Source organism: Apis laboriosa, unplaced genomic scaffold, assembly GCF_014066325.1.
Source record: "Apis laboriosa isolate Shangri-la unplaced genomic scaffold, ASM1406632v1 scaffold161_cov148, whole genome shotgun sequence".
NCBI lineage: Eukaryota > Metazoa > Arthropoda > Insecta > Hymenoptera > Apidae > Apis > Apis laboriosa.
Genome location: NW_025222098.1, coordinates 233,319 through 249,073, shown reverse-complemented (window position 1 = coordinate 249,073; position 15,755 = coordinate 233,319). Strand labels below are relative to the sequence as shown.

The 15,755-nt window shown below is 30.3% G+C and overlaps 1 protein-coding gene across 11 annotated transcripts in view; it reads right to left on the bottom strand.

Annotated features, from left to right (window-relative positions):
• The window catches only part of LOC122710909 (venom dipeptidyl peptidase 4-like), a 259,765-nt gene that overhangs the window by 78,869 nt on the left and 165,141 nt on the right, over positions 1-15,755 (bottom strand). The window lies entirely within an intron of this gene.

The window sequence follows — 15,755 nt, the reverse complement described above, 5'->3', positions numbered from 1 at the left end:
TTACATCTACTTATTTCTATTTGTCTTTTCGTGTAAAAATACGAACACTTTTGTCCTCTAAAAAGATTCTATTACTAAATAGAATTTCTCGTAGGTTATTATGATGGTTATGCCGCTCTTTAAAATAAATGACACTCGACGATGGCTCTTTGTTCTTAGCACGTTTTATCTTTCGTCATGTTCGAGAAGCGGAGCGGAGTAATACGAGAGTCCGAGTATGATGACACCTCGGATCGTATTACGAACGTTTTTTCTACTTTTTTTCTACTTTTGTTTCATTCCATAATTCATTAATAATTTCGTACGTATATTTATATAATTTGATCAGAAATTCAATCCAGGAATTGATATCGATAATATTTACCTCCCCGATCGATCATTATTTCTTAATAATAAAATTATATTATTAAGAAATTCGGATCGAATATCTATCAGAGATCTATTACATTCAAGCTTTCATCAGTTATATAGATAATCGAATAATAAACTCGTATAGATTTCAAAAGAATATTAGCAATGTAGAAAGAAAGGTTCTGACCGCTATTAACCACACTTGTGTAGTTAATAGCAGTCACGTGGCAGGCAATCGTTGTCAAAGTAGCAAATAATCGTCACGCGTATGTATAATACCGTTGGCTGAATTTCACCGAACGCGTTCGAAATATATTCATAGGGAAACACGAGATGCATTTTAATCATATTTTTGTACCATGGATATTTTCATCTGACTAAATTAGATTCATAAATGCGTGCATTGGTGATATAATTTAATGATGAACGATATTTGTTACGTGTAATATTTTAATTGGAATGAAATTAAGTATTCATGTGTCGTGGTATATTTAATTATTTAAGTAGTATAAAATAATTATGATGATACCGTATAAAAGAAATGAAATTGTCATCGATCGATAAGTGGAATGGAGCAGTTATGGCTCGGACAAGTAAAACGAAATAAATATGGCGAGTCAAGAAGAATGAAACAATCGTAGTAGGAAAAGTGATATAATATGACAAATGATATTGACTTATAAATATAATCAGACGTATATTCCTACTCTGAGTTATCTTAACAACCTGATAGAAAGAAAGAAATATTACGTTTCATCGATAATTTTAATATAAATATATTTGAAGAATTATTTAAAAATGTATAAAATTTTATCATCAACAATTGAATGGAAGAGAAAGTTATCAAGAAAAATATCGTCAGATGTTTATAACACTTTGATATTGAAAAAATAAATTAAGAAATCAATGTTGATTATTGATAGATCGATAACAACATATTTCACATGAATATTGAAAGAAACAAAACATTTAACTTTCATCCCCCTTTACCTCCTATTTTTTCCATTATTTCTTTCTTCTTCCTTCCAAAATTATAATATCACGTATTTTGTACACGTTACATATTTACGTCTTTGGAAGAGTAATGTTTTGGAAAACAATCTACCCGAGGGTCATATTTATCATTTTATTCAAGGAAACATTCCTCTCCAATTCTCAAGGAATTTATACGAACGAATCCGCTATTCATCCACGAGAATTATTCCCTTAAATCGTGCTCCTTTCAACGGTATGAACAAAAATAGGGGAGAACAGGATCCGGAATTATATTCGAAGCAAGCAAGACATCGTTCGAAAAATACATCGTTTCTCTCTCTCCCTTGTTCACAAAAATATCTCACAATAGAGAAAAGCCAACCTGTTCGTAGGATTTCTCCTGCAATTATTCTCGTTGAATAAAAATGATACAACAACAAGATGAGTATAAAACAAGGATAAAATAGAAAATAATTTAAGATCAATTTATAATCGATTCCATATGATTCGATATATCAAATATATCCGCGTTAGCACATTATTATTAACCTTCAACCAAGAAAATATTTTAATTCAATATCGATGCTCTTACCAAAGTAAGACGATGACGAATAATGTTGCAAAGAGTATCATCGATATTTCTTTCGATAAATATGAGCTCATGGTAACCATTCATTCTGCATCATTGAATTCATACTGGAAACGTACTACTATATGCAAAATCAACACTCGATATAACACAATGAAACGTAATTTTCGCGAAACATTGGTTGCCATCGATAATTGGTTCTTCGAAACGCGCTTTTCTTCCCAATATTTTCCAGTTTAGAAAAATATCTACGAATATTTCTTGCTCACGTTCTAAACCATCTCATCCCTTCCCGTTCCTCTCCCTTCTTTTTTTAAAATTTCGTTTCTCTATCCTCCTCCTTTTTTTCGGCGTACGTGTTGTAAAGGAAAAGGAAGCCAGAAAGAAGTTCTGAGCCCGTACACACACGCACACACGTATATATACATCATACCGTTCAAACACCAGTTATCGAATATTCGCGAGAATTGTGCATGCGATTTCGGCGCCACGTCGTTAACGCTCTGCATTTCCCTCGATTTTGCCAATGGCCGTACGCGTGGGGAATTTCTGAAAGTGGATGAAAAATGTCCAAGGGGGAGGAATTAGAATTTTGGAATTTTTTCTTTTACATTTTTTTTTAAGCAGCATCGAGTGTCCATCCGGGAAAAGATAACGAAAAAAAGAAAGACGAATTTTCGAACTCGAACGAACGAGTTTTAACTGATTTTAATTGATTTGTTCCGGATCGAGTTTAAATCTCCAATTGTGTGTACAATAAAATATATTATATTTGAACCCATTTAATAAATTTAAAATACGTAGTAAATGAATTCAATTCGACTTGCTAAAATATCGTACACGTCACACGGATTGATTCGATCGGAATGATATTACCGCATCGCGTTTGAATTTAACCCTTTGCACTCGTATGTCGCCATATAGGCGACATTACATATTTTACCGTTGCACTCGTCTGTCGCCATATAGGCGACATTATATATTTTACCGTTGCACTCGTCTGTCGCCATATAGGCGACGTCTTACATTATTTGGGGTGAAATTATAGCCAGATAATATTACATAATATTCATTTAATTAAATTTATTTACAATTAATTAAAATCATGTTTTCAAGAAATATAATGTCCCTAACATATTATATAGATTTTCATATTTCAAAAGAGTGTGAGATGCGGATTAAATATGTTTATTCGCTAATTTTTTCTACTAAACCGGAAATTTTAATTTACGTTATGTTCGCATAAAAATATTTTCCTTTTGATCGATTATGAAAAAAAATTTCGAATTGATTGGTATCCTTATCGAATATATATACGAGTGCAAAGGGTTAAATTGTATTTCTTGGTTGAGGCAACAACTATTTTTCTCCGTATTCTATCCTATCTAAGCCGAAAAGCTAGAATATCTATTTATCCAGTAGAGGCAATGAGCGTAACAAGTGTGACATCTCAATGAAAAGTTTATCATTTTACGTATTCAAATTACAATTGTCACATTGAATTAAAGGTGGAACATTTATGAGAAATTGAAATATGAAAAGCAACAGCTTGAGACTCGGTTTTGGATAATTAATTTCTTCGTTTTTAATAGGGATTTTTTCACGAATACGAAATACGACGATCTTGACCGATATCTTGGCGATGATCGATTTTCTTTGTCCGAAGAGGCAGAAATCTCATCTCTCGCGCCTTTGACAACGTAATCGTGGACACGATTACATCGGTACTTTGTGATTTCAATTCTCCCCTCTGAGATATAAAGCGTTAATGCACCTTTTACAACCTCCATTTTCATTCTTCTATCGCCGGTTTTTTCAATATCCTCGCAATAAATTCTTGATCAATGGTGTCTTTTTTAATCTACTTGTACGCAGATGAAAGGATAATTTCAACCCCTTTGCAGTAACATCGGATAGAGTCTACTATATATGTATATAAAAAGAGAATTATTGTAAAAAAATTGATTCAAATAGAATTCAAAAAGAATCATGCTTCTTGTTGATTATTTGAAAAAAGCAATTTTTAGAAATAGTTTAAATTAAATTAGTCTTAATCGAGTTTATTGCTGTTGTTAGACTAAAAGTAGCTCGAATTTGATGAATGTAAAATCAAGGAGAGATGAAAATAAGAAATTTATTTGCTCTCTCTCTTCAATGACTCTTCGAGATCGAAGTATTTTTTTTTTTTTTTCTTTTTCGTAAATATTTACTCCAACTTTCGAATAATTCCAGGGAGGACGAAAATAGAAAATAGAAAAAATTCTTTCCAGAGAAAATGAAGAAAGAGAGAGAGAGAGAGAGAGAGAGAGGAATTTGTTATATCGACACGCCGCTATTAATACATACGCCACATAATACGGACAATTTTCCATAATTCATTCCAGAGATGTTTTTTAATTAAAAAATTTCGACCAGTTGCAGCTGGTATTTTTGCGAATATGAATCATCGTTTCATGGGAATTACTCCCGCCGGGTGCAATAAATCTGGCAGTTTACACGAACCTAACGAGCCGCCTATTTAACGCAATTGATAACGCGAATCGTGATTGATATTAAACGCATAATGCAATATAATCGATGAAATTGCAGAATCAACCTATGTCATTTCTTTCTCTTCGTATCATTATCGTTCGAATTGTTCTCTCAAAAACGGAAAAAGAAAGAAAGAAGAAGAAATATACATATACATTCACAGAGAGCGAATAAAGAGGAATATCTGGACAAAAGAATATCATTATTCTTTTTTTTTAACTCATTAACTTCTCATGACATATATGCGCGGACGTATATTCGTTGAATTGTTTGTCAGAAATTTTCATGAAATTATAAATTAACCATCTTATATTGAAATATATTTTACACTTTTTAATTGAAATAAAATATTCTAAAAATAATTAATTTAAATGTAAATAATTCGAAAATATTTTATTATATTTCAAATGATGTGTAACAAGTAATAAAGTTCTTTGTATGTATATAGAGAAATAACATATTTCATCTTGAACTCGACGAAATTCAGAGAAATATATGTATATATATTTAAAAGAAGATGCAAGAAAAGTTTAAGCTTTAGTAAAAATTCCACATAAAAAAAAAAAAAAAACTATTTTATCATCCGAGTATAAAACGAAATAACGTGTATATTAATATTCTATACTGATATTACGTAAAATAAGATAATAATTATTCAAATAATTCTACAACATCATACAACTTACGAAGGACAATAACATTCCATCGAATGTTAATTATTGCATCAATTTAACGCATCAAACGAGAAAACAAAGGAAAAAAAGAAAAAGAAATTGAGCGTCAACGAATTAAGCTAATTTAATCTCAATTCAATGTTATTCGCTTCGGCCGTTGCTTAAACTAACTAAAAATCGAATCTCCCTTTTTTTCACCCCTTTTCTTCCCCCTCCCCTCCCCCAATAGGCAATAGAAATTGCGAGAATCGCTTTGATCGAAAAGAGAATTCGTTGGCCGGGCCGGGAAAAGTTGATTACATAGCTTCGGGTGTAGTATTTATTTTTAAATTAAAATACCTTTTCGCTACATCCCTCCCCCCTCCCCCTGCTGGAACAGCAACGAACTTCAGGTATTCAGGAAACGGAAACTTGGGAAAGCAGGGGAAACAATTTTGCGCGCGATATCGAAAAATTTGATCGAAACGAGGGGGATTAACCAGCACCAATTGGAATTTCATTCGCGATAAAGATACGATACGTTGCTCGGCGGAAACAACGAGTATCCGAGTTTGGGTTGGTCGCCTTTGGCCCAGGAAAAAATGTTGTGAACGGTTGCTCGAGGAAAGAAAGAAAGAAAAAAAAAAAAAAAAAAAAAAAAACGAGGGTTCGACGCTTTTCCATTATGACGATCCCCATTAATTAAGTCGTTTTCGAGAAGGAGCGTGTGCGGTAATTAAAATTATTTTCATCGGTCGATAAAATCGACTCGAGAACGCGGTAAAATCGATCGATCGCGGGTCGACGTTTTCGTGCTCGAGCTACGCTTTTTTGGATTTAAAGAAAGAAAGAAGGAAAGAAAGAAAAAAGGAATACGTTCCAATCCCGCTGACGATGATTTCTCTGATATTTTAAGAGGGTTGATTGGAGGGAGCGGGGAAATCGCGTGAACGATTATCCATGGATGGCAAAAATATTCGAGCACTTTTTATTTTTTTATGAAATTTTGATTAACGTTTTTTGTTAAGGAATTAAAAAAAAAAGGAAAGATAATTTTTATACTACTCGTTTTTCGATTTTGTCTTAATTTAGAAATGGTAAAGAAATTCAGAAAGCGTGTTAAAGATATTTATCATAAAGCGCATATATGTTTCGTGTTAAAATTATTTTTATTTATTTATAATTATTCTGAGAATTCCTGAGTTGAAAGAAGAAAAGAAAGTATCTTACATATTTTTTTTTTATTCGATTTAATTCGTTTCATAATTCGAGGAATTGGAATTATAAAATAATTGAATCGAAGCTAACTCTTTACGAGAACTATTCTATTCAATAAATGGAATATTGAATAATTGAGACGATCGAGAATTCCTTGAAATGCACGAGAGAAAGTACAATACATCTACGTTTGGAAAGCGTAATTGCCGGTAATGGAGAGTATTGTTCGATGGAGGATTGTTTTGAAGAATCTCGTACGCTTGTAGGATTATTTTTGAAAAAAAAAAAAAAAGAAAAAAGAATGTGAAACGATAACGTGAGCATAGAGAGGGATTGAAGAGCGATTCGATTTTCGAAAGAGTCGTTAAAAAGTGGAACAAGCGCAAAAAGTGAATGACACGATAACACTTCCCCGCAAAAATATTATAATTCAAAATTTGTCATTTTTGAGAGAAAGCTCTTACCTTTTGTTTGGAAATTGTTTTAAGATATTTCTGGTAAAATGAACGAATTTTTTAATATAAATTTCCAAATCGTGAACAATTTGATACATTAATATAATATTCTTCGTATTAAAAATTGTTTTCCATGAAATCGTAATTTATATAATTATTGCAGCGAGTATGTAATTTGTTAAGTTAATTTTTTAAGAGACACAGATATATCCTCAAAATTAAAAGAAAAACTTTCTGGAAAAAGATTTATTTGTCCATGGAATTGTTTTTGATAAACAATTTTTAATCAATCCATATGTCTAACGCGTAGAAAATGATTCATGCAAGTAATATTAAAATAGAAAAAACTTTATTATCAAAATTATCAAAAAAAAGATAAATAGTTGAAGATGGTATATTTATTTTATAATAAATTTTGCAATTAAAAAAATACTTCTTTATTGTTTTTTTCAAATAAAAAAAACTTTCTTTTTTAGATATACGCACATCAGATCCTCTTATCCTTTTTACTTGAAAAAATATAGAACAATTCAGAACAACAATCAAAAAATAAATATTGTGAAAAATATCTGTATTGAAATACTTCGTGATAAACTCGGGCACACGATCAATAATATTGAGAATAATATTATTAAAGATATTAACAATAATATTTTTAATACAGTTTTGATATTTCCAATGCAATTTACACATATATATTTAATATTTAATATCAATATTTTTAATATTTGTAAATATTAACCATGCAAAGATTTCTTGAAGTTAAGACAAATACTTTATAAGAACGAATTTCTCTTTTTTTATAATTATTAAATTTAACAATATGATTCCAGCATACATAATTTCTGTCATTGTGTCAAAACACAATTTTTGGATCCTCCTTATTTTCTTCCATAATATTAAACAAATAAATAAGAATAATAATATTCCCACTTAAATTTATATTTTCTATCACATTGAACGAATCAAATTCACCGATCCATTTTATAAATCTATTTTCAAAAAGCTGCTCGATTAAAACTCGAAAAAAGAAAGAAAAAAATTAAAAAAAAAAAAAAAAAGTTAAATCGAAAGATCGTGTTAAACTGTGTGTGTGCAAGCAAGTATCAAAGTCGATACCCCCTTTTTCCAATAAACGAAAACAACAAACCTCGGCCAAATAATACGATTTGAACGTAAAAGTTTTACGAAATCGTAAACATTGGGCAAAATCGAGGCAGAACATTGTAGAACAGATCGATCGAGAAATTTAAGTCGCTTGAAGCGATACGAACAAATCTAGAATATTATGGTAAGCATGGTGTACACAATCAAATCACGATAAAAGCATAAACGTATTGCGCTTATACGAAGGTGGATGGCAAAAGGAAATTTCCTGATTCGAGATATATTATACGGGTTGACCTCCCCCTCCCCGTATCCAATAAAGCTTGGAGGAACAAAGTTTGTTGTTACTTGTTATCATGAAAATCGTTTTAACTATGCAAACTTTTTTTTTTTTTAAGTATCGGTTTATTTATTCTCATGCACGATGTCGATATAATTATTTCACTCGTTCCTCTTTGTCCGTATTTGCGAGAGAGGGCAATAAAGAGAACATTAAAAAACGATCTTTGCTCTGTCAAAAGCGATCTCGTTTCAAGTTTAATTCCTATCTCGTGCACGAAGTTTAATCCAATAATTAAGGCTGCTTGTTATCTTGAATATCATTTGAAACGTACTTTTAATGTTAATGCCAGTTTATCCGTTTTTTCTTCTCTTTATATCCACTGTCTATTTTTCATCCAATTACCGAAGACTGTACCGCGGCTGATTTTTAATTTATTCATCTTATTCTTAAAGTATTTGATAGAATATCAAAGTCAGTTGATAAACAGTTGATAATTTCACTTATTTTTTTTTACCAAAGTTTCTGATACTTCTTAAAAGTTTATCGTTTATCATTTCTGTTACTTTACATGTAATATCTTTTATTATTTTATTAAATTTTATACTCATTTTATACTCAAAGTTCCTGATATTTCTTAAAAGTTTATCGTTTATCACTACTTTACACTTTTAATATACTCATAAAAATAATTATCATTCTTGTTAATTATTATTTTATTTACTATTCAATTCCTGTTATCTATATTTAAAAAAAAAGATATAGATAATAAAAACTGATCCCTTCGTTTCAAAAATAATTCTCCCTTTAAATCCTCCAATCCTCTACGTCGTTTACTATCGTTTATCACTTCTGTTACTTTTAATATACTCATAAAAATAATTATCATTCTTGTTAATTATTATTAATTTTATTTACTATTCCATTCCTATTTATCTATATTTAAAAAAAAAAGATATAGATAATAAAAATCCCTTCGTTTTACTTTACACTTTTAATTATCATTCTTGTTAATTATTATTAATTTTATTTACTATTCCATTCCTGTTTATCTATATTTAAAAAAAAAGATATAGATATTAAAAATTGATCCCTTCGTTTCAAAAATAATTCTCCCTTTAAATCCTCCAATCCTCTACGTTGTTTACTATCGTTTATCACTTCTGTTACTTTACATATACTCATAAAAATAATTATCATTCTTGTTAATTATTATTTTATTTATTATTCCATTTCTGTTTATCTATATTTAAAAAAAAAGATATAGATATTAAAAAGTGATCCCTTCGTTTCAAAAATAATTCTCCCTTTAAATCCTCCAATCCTCTACGTCGTTTACTATCGTTTATCACTTCTGTTACTTTACACTTTTAATTATCATTCTTGTTAATTATTATTAATTTTACTAATTTTACTATTCCATTCCTGTTATGTTATTTAAAAAAAAAGATACAAATATTAATTATTTAAATCCTCCAATCCTCTACGTTGTTTACTATCGTTTATCACTTCTGTTACTTTACACTTTTAATTATCATTCTTGTTAATTATTATTAATTTTATTTACTATTCAATTCCTATTTATGTATATTTAAAAAAAAAGATATAGATAATAAAAACTGATCCCTTCGTTTCAAAAATAATTCTCTCTTTAAATCCTCCAAATTTCGATCATCCGTTACCCTGGAGAAGCTTTCGCAAAACGAGGTAATTTTCGTTCCGTTTAAAATTTTTAAATGGAGCCGGCTCGAAGAACAATCTCCAACTGCCGTTATATATTCCTTTTTCTTTTATTTCTTCTGTTCTCGATTTCGTTAACGACAGTGGACAAAGGGGAGAGAGATGTGGCTTGTTATCGAGGCTACAGACGTAATAAGCGTTACTCACAAGCCCCCCGGGGGAGGATGGCGGGTTCGAGGTAATAATGGGCCGTTCGATACTTTGCACCGTGAGTTTTCCACCGATTCATTGATAACAATACTTCGATCGTGCCTCGAATATCGGGACAAGTTTGGAAAGTTTTCCATGGGAGGAGGCGTCGAAAAATCTTTCGAGGCCTTCCAACTCTTCCATCTCTCTCTCGAGAGAGAGATATCATATTGAGAGAGATATCTCTTGGGCAACGCGAAATTCCCGATTGGAGAATTTCGTTACTTTCGTCGTTTTTCTTCTCGACGAAAGATCGAATTATCGTTACATTGTTACGACGATATCGAATGGATTGAATAACGAATGATATATATAATAAAAAATATTTACAAGTGAATAAATTCGAATTATCGTAGAAGGATCTAGATCTAATTTTATCCATATGACGAAATTAATTTGAGAGATATATTATGATTATATACGATGATCATTATTGCAATAATAAAGAGGATTCTTTCGTTTTCTTTTTTAATTTAAGAAATTGTATTTCTTTAGACTGTTCGTTAATCCCTTTGAAGACGAATACTTTTTCGAATCTGATTCTCTATGAAAGAATTATTAAGAATTTAATATTTAAATATTAAAAAAAGGAAATACTTTACGAATTGTTTTAAATTTTTATTACCGAAATATAATAATTGAAGGAGCGACCCGTCCTCAAAAGGGTTAAAAAAAAATGTCTCTTCTTAATATATTTCTCCATATTTTAAATCAAAGGTATTTCAAAGGTATGAAATTTTTATCGAATAATTTTACCTCCTACCGAATCGAATATAATCGGCTCATTAAATAAACAATCGAACTCGGAACTTTCCCCGAGGAATCTCATTAAAAATTCACCTCGACTATCACCAACCAGCCACCGTTCCCACTAAATAATCAATTTCCCAACCCATTAACCCCCTCTCTCTTTCTCTTTCTCTCTCTCTCTCTCTCTCTCCCTCGCTGCCGCCATTGTTTCCATTCCTACCATCCCGAGAACAGGAAGCAGCGAATCTATAACGTAGGTAGCCGGTGGTGGTAACTGATCAAAAACCCCCTTTGGCGTTCCTTTCAACGCGTACTCGAAATACTCCTCGTAATTCCTCCCGAAAAGAATTCCAAAAGGAGGAGTAAAAGGAAGTGTGCGTTTCTTCCCAGAAAGAAAGGAAGAAGGAATATCCATAAGGTGTGTTCAAAATTCGTGTCGAACAATTTGAATGTCTCTCATTACTCTCCTAGTTGAGTCACTCGAGAAGCGTATAATATCGATCAAGAATTTCCCTCACACTTTCGTTATTATATAATAAAAATGGAAATTGTAGAATATATATAATGTATACATACATCATATCGAGTGGTTTTTCCTCAAACACCCTGTAGATTTCGCGAGGGCCAGCGTAACGTAAATTCCTATTCGAGCTCGGTGGAAGAAGGAAGAAGCAAGAAAGGAGGAGAGGATGGTAGGGCAGACATAAAAGAAAAGGGGCGAAAAAGAAGCACAAAGACACTGTGCTGCGTTGCGCAGCTAGCCGGACGTGACGAGGGAGAGAAATATCCCGGGGGTGAAATTCAGAGAGAGAGGGAGGGGGTGAAGATAAGCCGGATGTCGCGAGGCAGCAAGAAAATCCGCGGGACCACGAATTCGCCCTTTACGCCCCCCCCCCCCCCCCCCNACCCACCCACCTTCCTTAATTATTTATTCCTCCGTATCGGCAGTGTCCGCGGAATTATTCATGTCCGGAAGTCGAAGGTTTTTGGGGGGGAGGGGCGACATCGATGAGTACTCGGACGCGTTTAAGCTTTCATTCAAAGGTGATGGATTGGTGTGGCGATGATCGAGCGGGATCAATTATTTATTATTCGGGGAACGAATTCGTTTCGAAGGATATTCGGAATATTTGTGTCTGTAAGAAGTTCCATTTGTGAGAATTATTCGATCATGTTGCCCCTTTGTGTTGTTCAAAAATCAATTAATTTTCGATAAATCAGATGGTCGACGATTAATTTTTACGCGATCCTAGGAGCAATGAAAGGAAAAATTTTTTTTATGTTCTCGTATAATAGGAAATGTGACGTTTAATAACGAGTAAAAGTAACAATTTTAATTATATATTTGTATAAAAAGGGAATATATAATTCGGCGATAAGAAAATAAATAGAAACAACAACTTGTGGAATAAAAGGAGGAAAATTTAATTTGTATTTTTACATAAAAAAAAATGATAATTCAAAGCATAAGAAATAATAGTGTAAACAACCATTAAAGAATTTAGTGAAAGTACACGTATAAATAAATAAAAGAGACAAATATTTAATCATCGATTATATTAATATATAATTTATATAAAAATTCCTAACTCGTAAATAGAATGTCATAAGCGACGATAGTATACTATATATATATATAGCATTTAATTATGAGATGCATTTTTAATATGCAATTTATATTTTTATATGTAAAAAAAAAAGATAATGTGAATAGAAATAATAGAAGAAATAATAGTGTAAACAACCATTAAAAAATTTAGTGAAAGTACACGTATAAATAAATAAAAGAGACAAATATTTAATCATCGATTATATTAATATATAATTTATATAAAAATTCCTAAATCGAATAATGTCATAAACAATGATAGTATATATATATATATATATAGCATTTAATTATGAGATGCATATTTAATATGCAATTTATATTTTTATATATATAAAAAAAAAGAGATAATAGAAATAATAATTCAAAGCATAAGAAATAATAGTATAAACAGCCATTAAAGAATTTAGTGAAAATACATATATAAATAAATAAAAGAGACAAATATTTAATCATCGATATACATGCATGATATTAATGTATAATTTATATAAAAATTTCTAACTCGAATAATGTCATAAGCGACGATAGCAATTTATATTTTTATATATAAAAAAAAAAGAGATAATAGAAATAATAATTCAAAGCATAAGAAATAATAGTATAAACAACCATTAAAGAATTTAGTGAAAGTATATACTATATATATATATATAAAACTATGAGATGCATATTTAGTATTTAGTATGCAATTTATATTTTTATATATATAAAAAAAAAGATAATGCAAATAGAAAATATAATAATAATAATAATTCAAAGCATAAGAAATAATAGTGTAAATAACCATTAAAGAATTTAGTGAAAGTACACGTATAAATAAATAAAAGAGACAAATATTTAATCATCGATTATATTAATATATAAATATTTATATTAATATATATTATATTAATTTATATTAATTTATATTATATTATATTAATTTATATTAATATATATTTTATATTAATATATAAAAATTTTATATAAAAATTCCTAAATCGAATAATATCATAAGCGACGATAGTATACTATATATATAGCATTTAACTATGAGATGCATATTTAGTATGCATATAGGGAAAGATACAAAGTGGAGTTTAGTCGAACCACGTATTCCAACTTCGCCTGTTCGATAAGTTTTCTCTCTTCGTTCGCGAGGTTCATTCCAAGTACAAATTTCCCTAATTATTCTTTTTCCATTTTATCCATTTCTTTCGACTGTTTCACCACTTATTTATCACCACTACTTAAACGTCGGAATCGTTGGTGTGTAACTCGGAGACATCCTTTCAATTTGACTTTTAAGTTGCGAGGACACGTTTCCATCCCAGCCAAACACGCCTCCCACCTTCTCGACAGTTCAACTTACAAAGACGACCAAACTTCCTACCCCCATCCATCGATTCTTCGAGAATCTTACTTCTCTTCTCGATTCATCAATGCGATCTTCGACGTCTTTGGCAATAAAATAAGATAAACGATTGAAGATCTTGCCGCTTAGTTTTTATTAGAATAGAAATGGGGATGAGATAAGAGGATAGAGATGTAAGATATCAAGGTTTTGATCCGTGGTGATTGCTTTCTTTGACAATTTGTAATTTTCGAATACTGTAAGGATTAAAACAATCGTTGATAGTTATTTTTGTTCTTTTGTTTCTAACAGATGTTTCATTTTGTAATTTTTAAAAAAAGAAAAGTTGTAGTAAGTTGTAATATTAATGAAGATTCGAGATATTCAAATCTTTTGATTATGATAATAGAGAGAAATAGTAAATTGATAAAAATATTTGATTGAGAATTGTTTGAGAATTTTAAAGTATACATATACAGTGTTAATTATAATTGGATCTATTAATCTGTTTTATATAATTAATTTATTCATTACTCAAAAAAATAATAATCTCATATTTTTATTCCCTTTTCTAAATTAATTCAATATCTTTGCATTAAAATATTTATAATTCTGATTTAAACATATATTTGAGTTGTGAAAGGAGTAATACACTTGACTTGTTCCAATCTTCAGATTATCAATGCAAACTAAAGTTAGAGTTCATCGTTAGGAAAGTTTTACTCGGAGATGATTTATTGACATAGTTATTGTTAGATAAGTAAATAGTATCTTAGAATTGTTACAGTTTGCGATTGGGAAAAGTTTTTTAATTTTAAAACATAACGAGAGACGATTGCTATTTTTGAAAAATAGCATTTAACGTTTCATAAGGATGATAGATAATATTACATGACTTGGTATAATTTAGAGAAATCATTATAACTTCTTTTCCACCTTTTTTATAAATCTTAGAATTTCAAAGGATTTTGTTTTACACTGTCATCTTGATCAGCAGATTAGTGTTCTACATTTTACAATCCACTGCATTACATAAGAATAACTCTATCTCCTTTCCAAAGTATTTAATGAAAGAAGAGACAAGAGCTATTGAAAATTTAATAATAAAAAAAAAAAAAAAGAGAGAGTCTTCAAATCATAAAACGAAAATCTAGCAAATAGTAATAAAATCAAATTCAGAGAATTAGAGATTTTAAAAAATAACAAATAGAATCGCATAAAATAATATATCAAATGTATATTTTTTAATAAAGTATCATAAATTCTGTATTCTGTTTTTATCCATGCATGAATTCAAGCCATTCAAAGTTGGGTGGTTTTACGGATTCAATTAACAAAATTTAGATGGCAGCATGTGCAAGTAGGTGACCTTAATACAGGTCGCTAATTTGCGAACGTGGTGGATTTGAAAGAAAAAGAATCGTTTATATTTAACACGAGACACACATTCTGCAACGAAGACAAAAAATATTTCTATATTTTATATTTCTAAAAGAAATCCTCTTTACTCTTACGACTTTACTCCTCTAACTTTGCTTCACCTTTATAAAACCGTATACAAACAAATGATGATAAAATAAGAATCGATCCCTTCACATTTTTCCTCCTACTTATTCAAATCTTTTTCAACGTTTTCAAAAACATCGATGACTTCACTATTAAAAAAANAAAAAAAAAAAAAAAAAAAAACCACCATTCCTTCTTGTCAATATATATATATTCCCAATTTCCAAAACTAAACCCCGAAAGACAAATCAAATCGTCAATAAATAACTACGATTATCCGAATACAGAATAGAAATTGAATACACGATACGAATATAAACAAAACGATATAAGTTAAATTCGAAGAGGAATTAATTGGAAACAGCAAATGCTATACCTGCGCGATAACTTGACGAGAAAGTTCAAAATAATCCTCCCGGGCAAAATCTAGGAAGGAAAGGAGGGGGGAGGGGGGGNGGGGGGGGG